This window comes from Vanessa cardui, chromosome 11 (genome assembly GCF_905220365.1).
Source record: "Vanessa cardui chromosome 11, ilVanCard2.1, whole genome shotgun sequence".
Classification (NCBI taxonomy): Eukaryota; Metazoa; Arthropoda; class Insecta; order Lepidoptera; family Nymphalidae; genus Vanessa; species Vanessa cardui.
The window spans coordinates 14655995-14677364 of NC_061133.1; the positions used below are offsets into that span (position 1 = coordinate 14655995).

General features: G+C 32.7%; 1 protein-coding gene across 1 annotated transcript in view; it reads right to left on the minus strand.

The window, feature by feature from the left end:
• Window positions 1–21370, minus strand: part of LOC124533844 (somatostatin receptor type 2-like) — a 118347-nt gene that overhangs the window by 63933 nt on the left and 33044 nt on the right. Inside the window, exon 2 of the mRNA XM_047109381.1 lies at window positions 9683–9743. The gene's annotated coding sequence lies outside the window, so the exon portion shown is untranslated. The remainder of the gene's footprint in view (window positions 1–9682; window positions 9744–21370) is intronic.

The window sequence follows — 21370 nt, forward strand, 5'->3', positions numbered from 1 at the left end:
GTATCAGACGTCAGCTCGGGAAGCATCGAGAGGTTTGAGAGTGGAGCCTTTGTCATGTCACATACTTCTGTATGCGTTTATTTTTAGCACTCTAAGCCACGCTCTCTTCCAACTCGATAGCGAAAAATGCTTGCTGTTCTTATTTGCCTCACATTAGTATACAATAAAAATATCCATTTAAAGCTGTACTGTGATAGCCACAACGTAGAGCTTTAAAAATGATGCATAAAAGTATGTTTTCAATATTTCTAAGTACTGAAAGTACGGTGCTTATAAAAACAATAAATATATTTTGATTATTACGAGCTGTTAGTATCTAAGACTCCATTCAATTTTTCTTTGTTATCAGTTCTAAAAGATGAGTTAATGATTTTTATGCGTTATATTAAGGGAAGAGCAAATTAGACGTATGATTATAACACCATAACGATACTATATTATATAGTAGCTGTTATTTACTATGTCAATAAACGAAGATTTTTGTGTTTGTAATACTAGCTCGACAGCAATTCAAATTGTTGCTGGTTGATGTAACTAACGGCTCCAATATATCTGTCTATTGATTGATGGTAAAAAATATATTAACAACGAATGCATATTTATTAAAATAGTAGAAATTAATTAAAAATAACATCCCAGCGTGATGTACATAAGATTTAAAGCACAATTTATCCTATATAAAAATATTACGTATAAATCAGGGGCTCGCATGCCGATATCATAAGAAATCGTTGTCAAGAAAACACTATTATCAAAGGCTAGATTACATTATTAGCGAAATACGACGCGCTGCGGCAACAAGAGGGGCAAATGAAGGCGAATATTGTATAGGAAACACAATTAGAACGTTATTGTCCCGCAGTAATTGTGGCTCTCGCGAACAAATACCCCCGTTGTCATATGCAGCGATATTGCCGTCGATGCAGCCGATTATAAGCCCTAAGTGCATACAGATAGGAGCGATAATAAAAACAAACGATCGATGGAGGCGTAGTAACAACACTTATGGAACGTTAATGTCGTTAATGCAATACTGTGACATTAGTTTATTACGAGTGCGTTATGTTTGTTAAGTACGCATTATACGGCTAAATGCATCAATGTGAATTGTTACAAACACGTACAACTAGACATATGCTGTTATAGTAGTTTGTAATCAAATGAAGTAGTCTCTCCTTAAAAGAATAGTTTCGAGCTTGTTCCAGCATGCTTCTCCACAGCAATTTATTGTAATAATATTTGTTTATATTTTGTACAAAACTGGAATATAATGATACATACAGTAATATTCTCCTTATAATATTGCTTGTCTTTAAACGCACATAATATATAAACTTATGCCTACAAAAACATTAGTGCGTAACGAAATTATTGAGAGAGATTTTAGGTTGACAGATCATTTAATGACCCCAGAAGATGAATAAGTAACGTTAACACGGAACAACGAATATTATCTCGACTAATGAAAACACATGAAATCGGTCCTATTGACCATTTCGCCGTATTAGGCAAACATCATATATAATATTATCTCACGATGCTATCAATAGAGTTAATCATAAGATTTTTTATACGCAACTTAACGATCGGCCTCGTCTCACGACACTCATAAGGTTTCATTTATTTCTGTTTTCCTCGTAATACAAACCTGGAAGATGTTTATGATATAAAAATAACTGGTCTTATTTCCCTTCGGTCTAGTTAACTATTTACTACCCGAGGTGTAATTTTCGGATCGTGCCAATAAAAGTTTAATTTTTCAAGCTATTCTCATTATTTCAGTAGTTGGAAGATGCAATTTCTTGCGTTGTACTATGGATGTCTTTCCGGCCGTATAGCATTAAAGTGCCGTTGGTCTGATCCTGACTATTGGCACAATTTATGCACTATACTATCTAGTAGCCCACCGCTTTGCTGCCAACCGTGCCAACCAATATTGACCAGTACATACTTTAACATCCAATACAATGAAACGCAGCATAAACTATACTATTTTATGATGTAAACATATAAAACCCATTCATTATCCGATTTCTGGTAAATTTATTACTTCCCAAAACGGTCAACAGCCTCCTTACAATAAATAACGAATATTGTCAGAATCAGATTGTGAATTATATCGAAGCCATGATATTTAGCTGATGACCATATACGGTCAGTAATTACGCTGATCGGCCATGTTAGTGGAGTTTTGGCGCTGGTGATAACGCACATGTGTATTTAATTAGAGGACTAACGTAGGCGGGTTATCGTCTGCGTTCGATAAGCGCAACACGTCCTTGCGTTGCTGTCGCTACCGAGCCAGTTTATGTAAAAACACTATTTAACATAATTTGGATATTTTGTAAATAGAATTCATTCGGAAGTGAATTCTTAATATATCTTTAATGTGAAACCCATTTGAGAACGTGAGTTGTGTGTATTATTGGTGTGCCTTGAGGGTATGTCTTGAGGGTATGGGACCAACTCATATGCTTCTCTCTGTATATCTTTCTCTCTTTCTCTCTCATGTCGTCAAGTGTGTGTAGGACATATTATAGCTTCAGGGCATGTTACGATATAAATAGAAAAATATCTTTATTTCAGTGATTACAATCTTAGACTTTATTACCCAACATTTTATATATTTTAAGCACTCGAGCAATTCGAAAGACGTATTTGTAAGTGGTCCTCTTCAGCTGTAGACAATAGCAATATAAAATGTAAATATTACATTGACTATATATAAAATGTTTCTTTAAGCAGAAACGTAGCAATACAAGCAAAGCAAAGCTCAACTGGTATCTATTAGAATCTGACTTTAGGTCTTAAATTTTACAAACATGTTGTTAGGCAACTGAGGCAACTAAAAATAATAATTATCTTATAAAGACAACGACACTTTTGTAGTCAAAGTAAAAACTACCGCCGGTCCGCCTGAGAAAACATTTTATACCAAGTGAATGTGGCTTCACGATACGCTTACTAGTCTCTGCTCGCGTACAGAAGACAGTTTACTCTCTTTGAGTAATACCTATAACTACAAGCAGCAGATTTTTCTCATACTTTAATGATAATATATAATGATAATTTCTGTCATTTGTTTGAGTAATCAACGGACACGTTCGCGTGTACAGAAGTTACAACATTCATTCGCGTGACAGAATTGATTTACAACTTGCGGGGTATTCAGTATTATTGTTCTTCTAAGAAACTACCCATTGTTCCGCGATGAAAGGCGCCCAACGAGCGACGAGCTTTATACATCCCAACTTTCCTTCAAACAATATTTAATGTATTATATGAAAATAAACACTGTGCTCCAATCTATTATTCGCGAGTACATCTTATTGTTAGACGATAATTAGGTATGTAAATATTTATTACACAGGATTTTCATGTCCCAGTGGACAAAGGCCTATTTCTTAACTTTCGCAGTTCAGATGATTCACCCGATTTGATCCGTGCGAGTTGATGGTAACACACCAAATAGAATATCATAATATCATTTATGTGGTGCAGTTCCTTTCGAATATAATAAAAATAGAGTTATCAAATTCATTCCCTGTTTGAATTCGAATCGCAATCTTCGATTGAGACTGATGTGGTCTAATCACTGGGAAACATCAGCAAAAAAGTTTGTAAATAAGCAAATTTATTGATCTTATATATATTTAACTTCTACAAATCCATTTATTATTAAATCTTGTCAAATCATTAAACTCGACTTAGGAAAATGGTATACTTCGATTTGTTTCATGTGTACTTCGAACCTCTTTGCATGATTTCATTTTTATTGACTCAATATTTAACAAAGCACGATACGAAAAAGGTTATAATCTAACCTAACCTTTAGTCTGCAGTCTGGTGGCATATGGAAGCTATTCGATTTTAATTAAATTAAGTAAAGTCGCGAAACATTATCATTTATATTTCACGATCAAATGAGGGATTATTTTGTTAAGGTAACATAAAATTGCACTCTTGAAATAGGTTTGAACCTAACTTTTTACTACCTCGCTACCTTTTAGACAAATGAAAAATGAAAATTTTGAAGGCAAATTTATTACGACTATGTAGTCTGCTGTAAATTAGTGTAACAATGCGTCAAATATCTTGTAGCCGAACGAAAACTAAATGAAAATATAGAAGTGTTAAACTTGCCATTAAATATCTACTTCTATATGATATTTTGGGTCCTTCCTTTTTTCAGTTTTAAATGATCGACTTAAATAACTCGACAACAATACGAGATATAAGAATTACATATAAATAAGTTCGTAACCGTAATTAGTTCTGTTATTGACAATGATAAGTAAATGCACAAATTTAATATGAAAGAGTTAGCAAATTGTATGTAAGTGCGCAAATATTCCTAACGCAAAATTTTGCTACACAATATATGCATTGATATGCAGCGCAAAAGCGCGTTGGTACAACACGTGCTAATAATTATCACGCTGTAATTTGTTTGCAAATATTGTCTTTAATTTATCTGAAAATATTTAATGTTCTTTTTAAATTGAAATAGGTTTTTAAAATTTCGGAATTGGGATTGCGGATTTGTGTGATTCAAAACTCATGAGAAAACTTCTTCAACATATTTTATAAGTAAATAATGTTTTTGAAGCGATTTATGCTTCTTTCTGAGAATAGTCCGACTAAGTGTTGCGGCACGCTTCTAGCGAAAAGCGCTAACAACGAGTTTAAGTTTAGTGATTGAACATTACTATTCTTTGAGTATCATTGTAAGTTTTTACTTGACTGACTATGAATAAGTTAGTTTCAATGTTGAATAAATACATTTGAATTAAACATCAAAATCACATTTTCTTTTCATGTTTTTATTAGAACGAAGGTCTAGTTAGCGATTTCGTCTCTAAAAAGAAAAAAAACTTATAGTTTCTTCAAAGCGATGTGTTTGGTTTATTCCAAAAATAGTTATTAAATTGTTTTAAGTGGGTTATTTCTCAAGGAATTATTATTTTTTGACGACATAAATATTCTTCCGGAACCATATCGAATATTAATTGATAAACAACGTAAGTGAAATCGCAACAGAACATATATAGTAGTACTGTAGTAGTATTGATATAATCACATCATAGTTATTGTACTTATTAGTCTAACATATAACATTTATAATAAAAGCAAAATACTCTTCACTTGACATAACTAATATTATAAGCACCGGTCTATACATTTTTTTTATTATTTTTTAGACTACCATTGTAGTTTAAACAAAAATAAAAAAGTATCTTATGAATAATCATCCCTCCTCGTACATGTCGGCACAATATATAAAATATCTGATCTATGATGTGATTACCTTTGAACCTCTAATTACACCGGCTCACTCATCATTCAAAAGGTAATAAAGATATCAAATCAAATCAAATAAATTTTATTCAAGTAAACTTTACAATGAAACGTTTTTGAATCGTCAATAATCAAATATTACCACGGTTTCGGAAAGCAGCTTCTAGCGAGAAGAATAAATCAAGTTTGAGTTTGAGTTTGAGTTTGAGTTTGAGTTTGAGTTTGAGTGGGCTTTTACAAGCACTTTTGAATCGTCATATAACAATTAAGTGAAGCTACCACCGGTTCGGAAAGTAGATTCTACCGAGAAGAACCGGCAAGAAACTCAGTAGTTACTCTTTTTCAACATTTAAAAAAATACAGTCATGTTAGTTAATTTTTAAGTTAATACAATTATTAAATTAATATATCCTGCCTGGAAGTCAACAGGTATTAATTCCATGCTTTTTTATCATCTACGGCAAGAAACTCGCATAGTTGCTCTTTCATATAAACAAATTTACAATGCTGTTATTTACAGTAATTAGTGTCCTATCATGGAACCCGAGCCTAACTCCAGGGGTTTCTTTATAAAAAGTACTCTTTTAATTAATAAATATCTGTTGTACAGAAGAATTATTGGTAAGTTGATGTAAGTTATGCAGACTCTGAGAACTGAATGAAAGCATCTAGTTACTTTAGTTTCTCGTGAAACAATTAGAGTGTATTTATAAATCAAAAAATATGATACACAACTTGACATGATACGATCGAATTTTAAATTGATTCTGGTCTTTACTGAAGTTCGTTATATCGTTATATTTTTAATGAGAGGTATTTTATCAAGAGAGTCAAACTCACGTATTTCTATCCACTTAAAACAAATATAAGACGCCTGACATTTCGTTTCTTTATTCAATTTGCGTTTGTTTGATCGCCTTATATCTAAATATTTGATATTATTTGTGAAAGGATATAAGCAATTGTTTGTGATCGACGAAATTGAGTTGTTGCTTTTTCCAATATTCTTATTTATTTGGGAAATAAATAATCATCTAATACATAGAACTGAGATAGTATAAATAAACAATAATCAGATAAGTTTCCTCAAATAACTAATACATTTAACATACTGAAAGTAAGAACAATATTTCTATTTAGTTGATTGATTAATTGAATGAAAACATGAACGCATAGAATACGAACAAAACCAAACCTAATCATTTCCTTATAATAAATTGACCAATGAGGCGCGGAACTATTCGAGTATAGAGTGGACGTATTTGAGTTTTTGCAATTATAAAGACTCTACTTGTCTCTTTGAACACTTGGTCACATTGAAACCAAAGCTCTAATCGAAATCTGAAATCTGACAAAAGCAAACCAACACTTTAAATTATTCCTAAAAAAAAACAGAAAATAATTCACCTTCTATTCAACTTATTACACGAAGAACCCCAATTATTATAGTGCGATTTAACTTACTACTAACGCCATCTATTATCACTAGAAAATCTTTTAATTTTAGAATATATTTTTCACTAATTATAACGAAAGCGCTTTAACAGCGATTGAGATTGATAGGAATCGTTATGTAGACAGAATAACTGTAATTAGGGTTTTATACTAAAATACCCTTGTTAAGCAGACGGATTTAGAGCTTTACCCAAACCTCACTCTACTTCGGGATCCGTCAGGATTCCTGCTGAGGCATGCTGATGCACTATTTCCTCTGTATTACCAAGGAGTATGTATATACTTTGAGAATAAACTGATCCTGACAAATTATTCTTTCCAGCGCTTTTTTCATTAAACTAAGCTTACTTTGATTGATTACTTCTAACACAGACATTTACTTACATTGTTGTGTGTTACATTTATACAGTAACTAGTATTCGCCCGCGGCTTCGCTGGCGTTTTAGGGTGTTGGTTGTCATATGTTAGACAAAAAGAAGCCTATGTACCAAATTTCATGAAATTCGGTTCAGCGGTTTGGTCGTGAAAGAACGACAGATAGACAAGCAGAGCGTTATTTCCACACTTATAATATTAATACAGATGTATTCTATATTATAAATAAATTTGTAATTTAAAAGTGCTGATCTATAGCACTTTTAAATAACGAATTTACAGAGCGAAATTAAAATCACCACAGGTTTGACTTAGACATGAAGCATATGTAAGATACATTAATCATTCAATCATAAATCTTACGTGAAAATTAAACAATACTATTTAATTTTTTTTGTCTTAAGTGTAAACTTTCTGAGAATGTCTTAAATTTCTCTATTTATAAAACGTAAGTCAGACTTCCGTGGTAATTTTATTTCTGTAAATTTGTCACAGCTAAGCGAGGACATCTTATCCTATTTGAAAAGGTTTGTATCTTATTTAACCGCTCTGCACTAATCTGCTATTTCAACTCCGACACGATGTTTTTATTCCGTTTCATTGGCCCGGGATCGAACCGGTTCATCGTTTAAGATCCACGTGCTCATACGACTGCGCTATGTAATTAAGACACAAATTGTTATTACACAAGAAAGTTATTTATAAGATGTCACTTATTTGAATGAGGATAAATAATAGATAAATAGCGCAGCGAGTCAAGTCGTCCGTCAAAATGATGAAGCACCTGAGACGTCGACTGGGACACCTCGTCAATCAACATTTTTTTTTAAACGCATATATTTAGAAATACTCCACGGCTTCAGTGCGTTTTGAGATCTTTACATTAAACATTTATCTTTATCTATGCAAATTCATGTATGAGGAGAAGTTAAACTCTCTTAATTAGTCTCCAAAATTATATAATTTTTCGCAGATTTTCTTCTGAAAATAGTGTAACATCTTTCCTCTCACTTTGAAGTAATCTGTGACAGTAATATCATGAAAAGAGTGGATCCAATAATTGCCCAGACGGACATGCTTAAGGTCAACAAACAACCTAGGAGCTTGTTGCCTGAACGCACTGTAATAATAAATATGATCTGTCACTGTATCCACACCGGAACAGCTATTTAAATAAATTCTAGGTAAGGAGGCTTTGTCCAGCACTGTGTGTTAATGGGATTTCCTGCTGTCTGTTTTGTTTAATAACGCTGACATATTTACTATTCAAACTGGAATAAAGAGTAATCCTGTTTGGCAGTTCAATCTATATTAAAATTACAAAGAGGTGAAATTCGGTGTGATGGTGTGTGAAATGATCCAAAAATTTTTTTTGTTCACTACAATAGTCATAACCATTTTTACCCGTGCGAATCTAGGTCGGATCACTAGTAACTAATATTGATATGTAATTGATTAACAAATCAAAAACCTGACTGTAAATATAGATAAATAATAAAAATATTCGTATCTCACTAACTACAGTGGATACAGAAAATCAGTACAAAAATACCATTACATAGGAAAAACATAAATCTCAGTGAGTTTTATCTTTTGTATTAAATAAAACGAGATTTTTGAACCACCTACGAACTTAATAATTCAGTCACGGTTTTTCACGTGTTTAGGAAGATTCGAGCATGACTTTACAAAACCACTCGAATAAAACTAATTTTGATTTAGATTAAATCCTTTGCCTTTGCTTTGTACTTCTCATATTTTATATTATTGAGCTCTAAATTCCGTTGTCATTTCATGTTACTACAAATAAGGAACAGACGACATACATAATATTATTTCAAGTATTCATTGTAATTATTGTAAACTAACTATCAAGTATTTTTGAGTGAAATTTATTTTTAAAATTATAATAAGCTTAAAGAAATAAATATTAATAATAAAAATTTAAAATAAAATGTGTATTTTCCAATATGGTTATTTTTATACAGATATTTTTAAGCCTCTTTTAGCATTCATTTTTATGTAGGTGTGTTTAATATCAGAAACTACTGTCTGTCCATCGATATAACTAAATTATGAATACATTTAATATGATTTGAGATGTTTATTTAAATTATTTATGAAGTTGTAGTGGTCAGTTTGATGTGGTATTTGTTAATTAATATATATACTACACTATAAAAATATTATCTATAACGGCTCCTTTGGTCCATAGGAATATGGGTAATATGTTACGTTTAAAATCATTTTCTCTCATCAGGGTTCTTGGAAGCCATCTTGGAAGCTGAATGGTACACCTTTTAGGACACGGTAATTATTATTGTTTTGTTTTGTTGTTTTTTTTTGATTAAGTTAGTAGTTATAATTAATTTATATGTTTTTTATGTTGCATTTCTTTTTTTTTTTTTTTACTTTTTATTCTTTTTATTGTGTCTCGTGTCCTATTAAACATTTCTTTCTTCCTTTCTATTCACGTCTACGTCCGTAGGTAAAGGGACTGGTACATCTCGTGTCAGGACTGACGAAGAGTGAAATTTAAATGTAATTTACTTACCTAATTTGCACCAATCATGAAGAGTTTTCCGTATTTTTCTAATAGCGATGATTCAATGTACCTGTAATTGATAAAGAAAATAAAATAAATATATATATCATATATACGTATGTAACTGTAACTTGTGAGTATGTATCTATTCACTTAGTCACTAAACGAAGGCCCACGTTTGTGCTTACAAGACGTGTTAGTTAGAGATGACTAATGTAAGTATTTAGAACTCATATTAGCATAAATTAATCAATGTTTGAGTTGCATGAATATTCATTTGATTATCAAAAAATTTTAACAAAAAGAAAAACCGACTTCAAACAAAACACTATTTTAAAACAAATAAAAATGCACTAAAAAGTAATAAAAATAATTGCGTATTGAACATATTTTTAGAGTCCTCCTAAGTAAAATGAAATGAAAAATATTAGACTACTTAAAAGTCGATTTACGGTTATATAACGTAGTTATAGTTATTGGTATATTTGGAGCCGGTGTCAGCCGCGGTGCCCTTGCCCCAACAATCAAAAGAAAGAAGCGATACGAGCCCCTTGATTGATCCAGTATATTATTGTGTAAAAGGTAATTTGTAAAAAAACATATTTGTTAAAGTAAGATATACTGTAGGGTTTGATTGGCTGACACCGACTCCAAATATAGCAATAATTATAACTACATTATATAATCGTAAAATCTAAAAAATATGTTCAATACGCAATTATTTTTATTACTTTTTAGTGCATTTTTATTTGTTTTAAAATAGTGTTTTGTTTGAAGTCGGTTTTTCTTTTTGTTAAAATTTTATTTATTTTTTGATTTTAAGTGAAGCTGATGCAGACTAACTATTTTTTCCTAATATGGATTGATTAAGCGTTCCGTTTATATGATACAGAAACTACTTCGAGGACAATTTCAAAGGAAACTTGCGAATAAAGCAAAAATAGACTTTCGAAAATGCGGCTCTAATACGTCATGCGGCATAAACTACAAAGATCCTTCGAAAGAGCTGTAATCGACTTCGACAAAAAAACTTTGAAAAAGAGCTAATATATGTCGTACATTATATGACATCACATCACATACACAAAATTTGATAAAAGATAGTAAGAAATTCTGCGCCATATCGCACCATAACTGTGAGCCGTATAGGAGTTCCATCACTACGTAGTATAAAACAAAGTCGCTTTCTCTGTCCCTATATCTTTAAATTTACGCAATGGATTTTGATGCGGTTTTTTTTAATAGATAGTGTGATTCCAGGGGAAGGTTTGTATAAATAATACATGAACAATATAGTAAAGAAACACTGTTAATTTTAGAAGTTTGCAATGTAATGTCGTAAATGAACAAATTCTGTAGTATATTTAGTATCAGTATTGCACCCGTGCGAAGCCGGGGTGGGTAGCTAGTTGATTATAATATTCGACTATGATAATTACATAAACATAACCACATAACGGAAGGTGACTCAAATATCCAAATAACCAATAAATAAAAGATTCGACTGTGTATCGCTAACGTGCTCCTCAGAATTGTTCCGTTCCCTTCCGTTTGTGTTCCGTTACTTTATCATGGATCCTATGCTCAGAACCTTACCAAACTTTCACCAAATTACCCTTGAAGTATATATTTTATAATAAAAAAAGAATTATCAAAATTGGTTAACGTGATTTTCAGTTATTCACCTATTTGTCGCGCATATACATAATGCAAATTTAAGACTTATGTCGTTTTCATACGGATACCATCATCGGAAAAAAATAAAATTAAAATAGGACCCCACGGGAAGTACTACCTTTCAAACAAAAAAAAAATATCAAAATCGGTCTCCCCAGTGAAAAGTTATGAGGTAACAAACACACAAAAAAAAAATACAGACGAATTGATAACCTCCTCCTTTTTGAAGTCGGTTGAAAAGGACTTAGTATAAAATATCAGACTAGAGAATAGCTGGGACAAGAAAGTCGGTATAATTCTACATATTCTTTCATCTATGATTGATTTAATTTTAAGAGGCGGTTATTTCAGCCCAATGTGTACAATCGTGAGATATCGTGTGATGTATGTTTCTTATATGTATATATGTCATATATATATATATATATACATATAAGAAACATACAACACATAAAGATTTAAAAAGTTTTGAACCTGTGTTAAAGTAAGCCTCGGTTATAGAGCTCTTAGAAAAATTGAATTTGCATCTTCGATCTGTTTAAATAGCGCTCCAAACACTTAAAAACTAGCATTGGTATTCAATTAGCGTATAAAATAAAGTTTTTCCGAGACTTGGTAGATGTTTCAATTTAAAAAATATGTCATATTCGTAGTAATACTTAGGTCTTGAGTTAAAATATTTGATAAAAGAGAGATTCCATATTTATTCATCAATTACATTTAATATATTAATAAAAAGTTTTGGAATGAAAATTCTTTAGAATCATGACGTGATTTGAAACTTAATGTTTCACGAGAAAGATACAAAATAATATTAATTTAATTAAATTAAGTTTCTATTGTGTGTGAATTGCAAACGCAAACTATGTTTCTTATATTTCGTTTATAAATATATATATTTTTTAATCCAATGCATTTATTTCTTAACAAAATGAAAAGGATCTCTCTCAGTCTATTTTAAAAATTATTGTTATTTCTGTCATCATTAAGAGCTTCATTTTTATCTCCTGTAAAACAAGAGAAATACCGTGTATCAAGTTTTTTATATGACATTTTAAACGCTATTTAACTAGTGATACACGATCGATGAAATTAAATTACGTCTGACTAAAGCTTTATATGATGTATACCAATGAACGCTACTAAATGTGTTAGTAGCGTTCATTCCGTCTAGATTTGACAATTATAAACGTTATAAATTTGAGTTTGCTCTCGTTCGCAGTGAAAAAATGAGATGAGTTTAAAAAAATTAACAAGTATTTACTGTAATTTGTAAATATTAAGTATGTAAAGACTCTCCAACACTAAATCAACAGCTGCGGAAATACCATCTACTAAAATTGAAACTAATGAGCATAACCTAAGGCCAATCTGGTTGAACAAATGAAGTCAAATTTCCAATTTGTATGAAATGAAATGGTACTCTTTCAATTAAGAGACTCTACTTCTACTGAGACAAAATAACTGAATACTCTCTTCTAAACAGTCAAATACACATTTGTGTTATAAACCAATATATACCTTAATTTATTTTTATTAAAATCAATTTTATAACCTAATTTAAATAAATACATCCTTTTTATTTATTCACAATATTTGTTTGATAACTTTTAATGTTCAAACATTTATACATAATGTGGTTTACATTAGGTACTGAAATAAATAAATACAATTCAAAATACCTAGAGTGAATATCGTAATCGCGTGGAAAGGCGGCAAGAATGCTAGCAGCACGGAAATACTTTAACAGGGAACTGTTGAATCGTAATTCTGATTCCCTGGGCGTGAAGTGAACCAACTGTCGCGTCACCAAGGAAGGCTAGTCAACGGGTGCTAAGTGTTTCAGAAACGTTAATAAATTAAATCAATACGTACGTGACAAGCATGCTTACCATTTTACAATTGAAGGTTATTAAATCTTTATATAGTATTTCAAATCTTCGAAAATAGTAACTACCGAGTATCTTGCTGGATCTTCTCGGTAAAATTTACATTTCGACCCGTTGGTAGCTTTACGTTTAAGACGATTAGGTAGAATGACGATTCAGAAATTCTTGTAAAAGCCTGTTTGTATATTTAGATTTTTGATTTTAATTTTCTTGTTAATATAATTTTAAACAACGTTTCTTAATGTATACGAAACCGACGGCAACTTACCATTTATTTCTCTGCAACTTGACGATTTATGTAGATAACGTTTGAAAGACTTTTATTCAGATATTTCAGGTGAATAAATAGATCTAGAGATAATCAATAAACGGTATTCCCTTGAGACGCAGACGGAGTCGCGATTACATCTCTTAAGTAATAAATTGGAAACCTATTCGATAGTCAATCAAGTGAAACCTGAGACTGCTCAAACATTTTGATCTACCAATTTTCTTTATTAATTGTCTGTAAGAGATTGCTTTAAAAATATGACGCCTTCTTAGCTCGTTTTGATATACAAAATAAAAAGATAAACAATGTTTTGAGAAACGGTATCAATATTCCAGGGCTGACATATTTACAACTAGATGTGCCCGCTACCTTGTACGCGTTTGAATTTAACAAAACAAAATATTTGTGTAGCTTAAGTTACTCCTTATTCTATCAGTGATCTGCCAGTGAAAGTCCCGCCAAAATGGGTCCAGCTGTTCCAGAAATTAGCCGGAACTAACAGACAGACAGACAAAAATTGTATAAAAATATCATTTTTGGGTATACGTACCGTGTATAATAGGTTGGGGAAAAAGTTTCTTCGTATTTTATATGAAAATTCAAAAAGTTTTTTTTATAGTTTATTTACATTTGACTAAAGTATGTAGGTGCCATTTTGTTCCATAACTTTTTGCTATCTTGTTGGTAGTGACATGATGCCATTGCTGTAAAAATTTTGGGGCTTCTGATCGAAAAACTGCGACAAGTGGTTTTGGCAGTCCTCTCGTGATGTTAACCTGACACTGCCTAAGGAATTCTGCAGAGACCGAAACAGATGAAAATCTGAAGGTGCAAGGTCAGGACTATACGGCGGATGCATTAATACCTCCCAGCCAAACTCTCGTAATTTTTGTTGAGTGGCTAAAAATGTGTGAGGTCTAGCGTTGTCATGGTGAAAAACCACACCCCTTCTGTTGATCAATTCTGGGCGCTTTCTCTCATTTTCTTGCTTCAATCTCATCAATTGTTCGCAATACAGTTCTGAATCGATGGTCCTGCCGGGCGGTAACAGCTCATAATGAATGATGCCCTTCCAATCCCACCATACACACAGCATTACCTTGTTGCGAGTTAATCCGGGTTTTGCCACAGTCTGTGAAGCTTGACCGGCCTTTGACCACGATCTTTTTCGCACGTTCTTGTCGTATGTGATCCACTTTTCATCACCAGTTATCAGCTTCTTCAAAAATGGTTCGGTTTCATTACGTCGTAATAAAGAATCACAAATGAGTACACGGTTCATTAGGTTTCTTTCAGTGAGTTCATGAGGCACCCATATATCGAGCTTTTTTGTGTACCCAGCTTTATTGAAATGAGTCAAAACCGTTTTGTGGTCAATTGCCAGTTCTTCAGCTACATCGTAACTACTAATATGCCGATCTTGCTCCACTTTTTCAAAAATGGCATCAATTTTGTCCGTAACAGGGCGACCAGAGCGAGATGCATCTTTGATATCAAAATTTCCGGCTTGAAAACGCTTAAACCAAACTTGCGCTACTCTCACAGATACTGCATTAGGTCCATAAACATCACAAATTTTTTTCGCGGCTTGAGTTGCATTTTTACCTTTTTTATAGTAAAATTTTAAAATGTATCGAATTTCTTCTTTAGATTCACTCATTTTAATAACAACAAAAACAAATGAAAATCACACAAATTCCTAATTTGATTTTGGAAGTGCCTTCTTTAAAATTAAAACTTTTTAATGATACCAAAACCAGCCAGATACAAATGGTATAGCCAAAGAGATTTTATTACAAGTTCATACATACTATATGCGAAAAGACTTTTTCCCCAACCTAATATATAGATATGCATTGAGTAAAAAAGGGCTATTTTAATATTACAAACAGACACTCCAACTTTATTATATTTATAGATTTCTAATCTCTAATTGATTTATATGCTATTGAACTTAATTTTTGTTGACGGTGACGTAATATTCTTCAGGACGCATTACAGTCGGCGGCGTTTCTCAATAGAGACTGATTAATTGGGTGAGAAATGTAACGGTACACAACGATGACCGCAAATACGGACACAATCTACTTTCTGTCAGTCATAATTTCGCCCTGCGGCGACGCTGCCAAAAGGCTTTATGGTATTTTCCAAGTAATTCGCTATTATGACAACAAATTCCTATCTCGTCGGATTTCGCGCTTCACTTCACCCGATACTTGCATAATATATTTATTATATTCTACATAATAAATTCCAGAGATATAATAAACATATACTTTTTTCATTTTTAATGTCAAAAGTTCTAAAAAAGAAATTAGGTCACCAAAAACGATAATAATAATTAATTAATACGTAGTTGTGAAAACTTAATGAATAAATTGTAATTAGAGAGCGGCGCGACTCCCTGAATACGTAAGTAGTTCTGAATAATTTTCACAGATCATAAATCAATCTGTACTCACTTTAAAGTCTCATAAACATTGATCTACAAAATCCTTCACGTTATCATAGGATGTATATGCCATGTGCTATCACTTTACGCGTAAATCAAATTAAAAGAGTTTTTATTCAAATAAACAAGTCGAAATGAAACTGGCAGTAAAGAACTCTTTAAATTAGTACATTGCAATTCCTTTCAGATTATTTGCAAAAAAGTTTTGTTGCACTTGAGGTTATAATGACGAACTAATCCAATTATTTAGTTAAGAATAGAATACATATGTAAACATATCACTTTTAAATGAAATTAGTAAATCCAAAAAAAGGCAATTTAATTTATTTTCATTATATAGTCAGGAAGATGAAAAAATTTCACCATCTTTATATTAAGAACACGCCACCAACCTGGTGAGCTAAGGTGTCTTTTGTGTAGTTAAACTGTCTCACTCGCCCTTTCGAAAACAGATTATCTTTTGTATTTACGGAACTAGTTTATTAACCCAAAAGTTCCAATTCCCAGAAACTACTAAAATTATCAGTGTTTCTATACTATTGTACATGTATCATATACAAAAACTCTTCGCTTCAATTACTCTATCTATTAAAAAAAATAATGCAATCGTGAAATAAGTGTCACAGAGATTATAACATAATTGTACAAATATTAAAACATAAATGTAATCAAGTCGTAACTAAATTTTTTGCGTAATGTAAATATTGAACGAGTGTGTGTCGGTTTGTTTGCGTTTCCGGTGTCAACAAGTCCGATGCTAATATTGTAACTGGAAAACTCGTAATAAAAGCAATCACGACTTTGCTACAAAGTGAGTCTTATTTATATAGTCTTAGGGTTGAATCTGACGAACAATGTTCACTTATAACGTACTTAGTCTGGCATTATTTTTTTTAATCTACTATTAACTCGAGGCAAAACGAATGACAAAACTTTTGTTCAGTTACACAGAATACTCTGATAATTGAGCCGAGATTGCCCAGTGGTTAGAACGCTTCCATCTTAAATGATGGTTGCGGGTTCAAACCTAGGCAACCACCACTAAATACTCATGTGTGTTTATAATTAATCTCGTGCTAGGCGGTGAAGAAAAACATCGCGAGGAAACCTGCATGTGTCTAATTTCATAGAAATGCTGCCACATGTGTATTCCATCAACCCGCATTAGAACAGCGTAGTTGAATATGTTCCAAACCTCCACCTCAAAGGGAGAGGAGAACTTAGTCCAGCAGTGGGAAATTTACAGGCTGTTAATTTACATGTTGATGTTTTGAATTTCCTCTTTTTATCAATAACGTATTTGAACGCAACATATGTATATTCTATTCAAATGATTCAAAAACTAACTAAACATAATATGATAAATTTCGCTAATGAGTTATTAAATGAATCAGTTGTCGTGGTCATTAATACTAACAAAATACAATTTCAACTCACAGGGACTCTTAATTGAGGGACTTTGAAATAACAACGCGTTACTAATTGTATTGGTAAAGTTTAATTGTATTACATCACCTAAGTTTATTTTAAACAAAAACATTTGGATTGAGAAATTATTTTATCAACCATTGTTATTAGAAATAGTTAATAGTAATTTATTTATTCGGCTGTGATTTTGCTTCCTTTTTGTTTTAATGAGGAAGGTTGGAGTTTATTATAGACCCGCTGAGTTACTTTCGCCGATTCTTCTCAGGTCAGGGTGTTACTTTTTCCGAACCGGTGATACTGCTTAATTTGACCATCAATAAGAAAGTGTAATGCTTCTACATTGATTGAGTATTCCACCACCCTTTTCCCTTGTTTTACTTACGAAGAAACATGATACTAGCTATATCGACTTACGCTCCAGTTGATACATATGTATAGCTGCATATATATATATATATATATATATATATATATATATATAAACTGTAGCGTAGTTCAAAATTATTTTAGTTACTTTATTTATCTTTTTCAACTCGCACAATCCCCATGTAAACATATTTCACAAGCGGTTTTTCTGAACATATTTGCCTTTACAGATTCCATAATAGCTGACGTAACAACGCGCTTACCAACCTAAAGGTGTTACAAATGTCTATCGGTAATTATGACTTGTCACTTTCCATGAGATAAGCCTACTGGCAGTTTGCACCCTATTCCATAAACAAACAGACAGTTGGAAATTATTGAAGAATAAGGAGGTTTTGCATTAACAGTGGAGAAAGTGGCTCAAAATATTTAGTTTGGCGGTATTTGTGGGAGGGGTCACTCACCATGTCACGGTAGCATGCGTAAGCGATCCCGTGGTGCCCGCCGAAAGACGGAGAGGGTACCGCTGGTTTTTTAATGGGTGAACCCGGTGGACCTGGGCGCACTCGGCGTCCAGGAAACCGGGGAGTACCCCCCCCCCCCACTTTTCAACACGTGGGGGAAGCGCATAAAGCGTTTTTCCACCGAAAAAAAAGGGGTCACTCACCATCAGGTGTCCTATTTGCTCGTCAATCTAATACAATACAAACGTTAAAATTATTATGTGTAGGCGGCTATGATTAAATTAATTATATCGGACACTGTACACGAATGTCAATATTAGTCATAACGACTGTCAGTTTAGATTGAAAATACAAATGCAATATTTGACAAGTTCATATAAATTTAATTAATTAAATCGTGTAGAACTTAATAACGAGCATCGTGTGATTGTGTTTGCAAAACTGACAACGATATATTGGAATTCAGTAATTGATGATATTGAAAATAATTATAATAAATCGAAATAAATATAAATAGAATACAAAACAAATATAAATAGTTGCACTGAATATCAGTCCTTTGGAAAAGCAAACATAATCATTATTCAATATAGAATGTTTCCACTTGCTTATTGATGGTCAAAAATTTACCAACGCCTTTTCGGAATTTAACTCCTCGAACCTGCGTAGAACCGGCGAAAGAAACTCAGCAGGATATGTACATATGTGTGTTTATATACATATATTTTTCCTTTTTTAATTTTCATTTTATTGGTCAAGAACTAGTTCTTCAAAGCTAAGCGAAAAAAAATATGAATATTCGGCCGAATTGGGCGTATAAGCGTTATAAAGGAACCGGTGAGTGAGTCGCGTGAAGTGTCACGTGACCAATTACACGCGTCGACTCGTAAAGGGTCACTCGAGCCGCCCATTAATTCCATTCAGACAAATTTAGGGAAGCTATGACTTACGGAATTTCGAAAGGAAATTTGAAATACAAAGTAATTTATGACCGACTTACATTAAGTATTTACCCAAACAACGGAGATATTCTTACTAATGAGGACCCTTACAACTTCTCATACAAGACTTCCCCTCTAATGAGGACAGTCGGAGCTGCGTGTGTGGAAAAACAAGGTTCGGAGGGATAAATTATATGATTCCCCGATGTCCAAATGTTTTTGTTAATGAGGGACATCTTAATGTGAGCAATCAATAATAATAAACTGATTCTAATGACAACCTTTGAATATTGGAGATCGTCTCCAGTGCCATAGTCAAACCAAACCAGACTAAGGTGAATATTTTTTTCTATGAAGAAAAAGGGCTGTCAAGTGCCCTGTCACTAGTAGGATACATGTCCCGTAGAAAGAATGCCTGGAAAGAGTTCTGTGATTGAAGAAGTGCATCTGTTAGCTGATCTACAAGATTGGCTACTATTTCTTCAATTCAAAATTATCCTTATTATGATAACCTGTAGTTACTTAATAACGTAATATATAATAATAATAATGGGACAGTACGAGGTAGTACAAGTACACGTCAAAGAATTACTCAGTTGTTGTTGTTGCAAAATAATGACGTCTAGTCCAGTAATCTAATTGTTCAGCTTACTGGTCATCATATGTATGAGCATTTCATTGCAAGTCATTTATTGAGCTGGTTTTAAAATACAAATATTTAAAAAAGAATTATACACGTATTTAGTTTAAATAATAAAACACTACATATTATTGCTTATACTTTGGGGCACAATGCCAGGAAGGTTGGTAGTGTTCTGCTCTATATATTAGCAAGGCGATTTTAAATTTAATTCCCCAAGCCATTCTGGGACGTGTTTCGTGTTTCCAACCTTGTTCATTCGAATTGGAGGCAATAGGATGTCCATATATTTACAATAAATCTCTATCACAAAAAAGCAGACGGCCAACTCGGCTGCGTAAAAAATGGCCTAAAGCTGGAAACGGGCCAGACGTTCGAAACTGTAACTAACGGTTACATTCCAAGGCTTTTTGTGGCCCCTTATTTAATACAATACCTTTTAAATAAATTGTACACGAAGTCGAAAAGTAAATATGTATAGTACATATATATAACTTTTAATAATCCCAGTTATGAGAAAAGACATATCCTTGTAATGAGAAGGTTTGATGAATGTGCAGACATATTATGTTGCAGATTTAAATCCAACTCAGCCAGGCTCGTCATCAACCACGAAATGAATTACAAAAGTAAGTTAAGCGATACCCAGAGCCGGTGTTAAAATTCACGTATTCCAACCAATGAGTCTTTGGGGATCAGTATGGACTGATGTATGAATGGACTTCATCTATGGATGTAATTATTAACTTTTTTGTGGGAAAAATCTAAGCGTGATTGATGAAATCAAAATTTTTAGTGGACATTGGCATATAAAATATTAGCCAGTTCTTACATCGCTAATCCGCCACCAGCCTTGAGAGCTAATGTTATGTCCATTGTGTCTGCACTTACACTGGCTCACTTACCCTTCAAACCGGAACATAACAATAAGCACCGCTGTTTGCGGTTTACCGCGATTATTTTAATATCTGATGAGTGGGCGGTACTTATCCGGGCTTACACAAAGCCCTGCCAACAAATAGCCCTAATAATCGGTCAAATTCCAATCTCTTGTAACAGTCTACATCAAAAGGATACAAGAAATCCGAGTATTTTCCTAAAAGGTCCTTATTTTAATACATTTCGACAAAATATGGGTAAGTGCGGTTGTAATACAATAACTTTACACAGCAGAGTTAGCACGGCCTTAATTAATTTATAACAAACTTTTAACTTACAACATACTTCTCACATATGACTGCTAATTTAAATACAATACTTGTTATAGGGAATTCATTCATATACCAAATGTCATAAGCATGAAAATGCTATACATTTTAGTTGTCAATAAATACTGGCTCAGAATTGGTCCTATAGAGCCATTCTTTAAGAGCGAGTCTAAGTCGAAACTCGATACGAGCACGATCGTGTAATTTCAGAATATAATGAGCGATATTGACTCAAAAATAGTATCGTATTAATATAAGTGAGTTTTTAAGTTTTCACGTATGATCGGAGCTCCCCTTGCATTTATTCGTTCAGGTAGAGATTCAATTTGTAAACTTATACATCTTAATCAAAATCAGCATA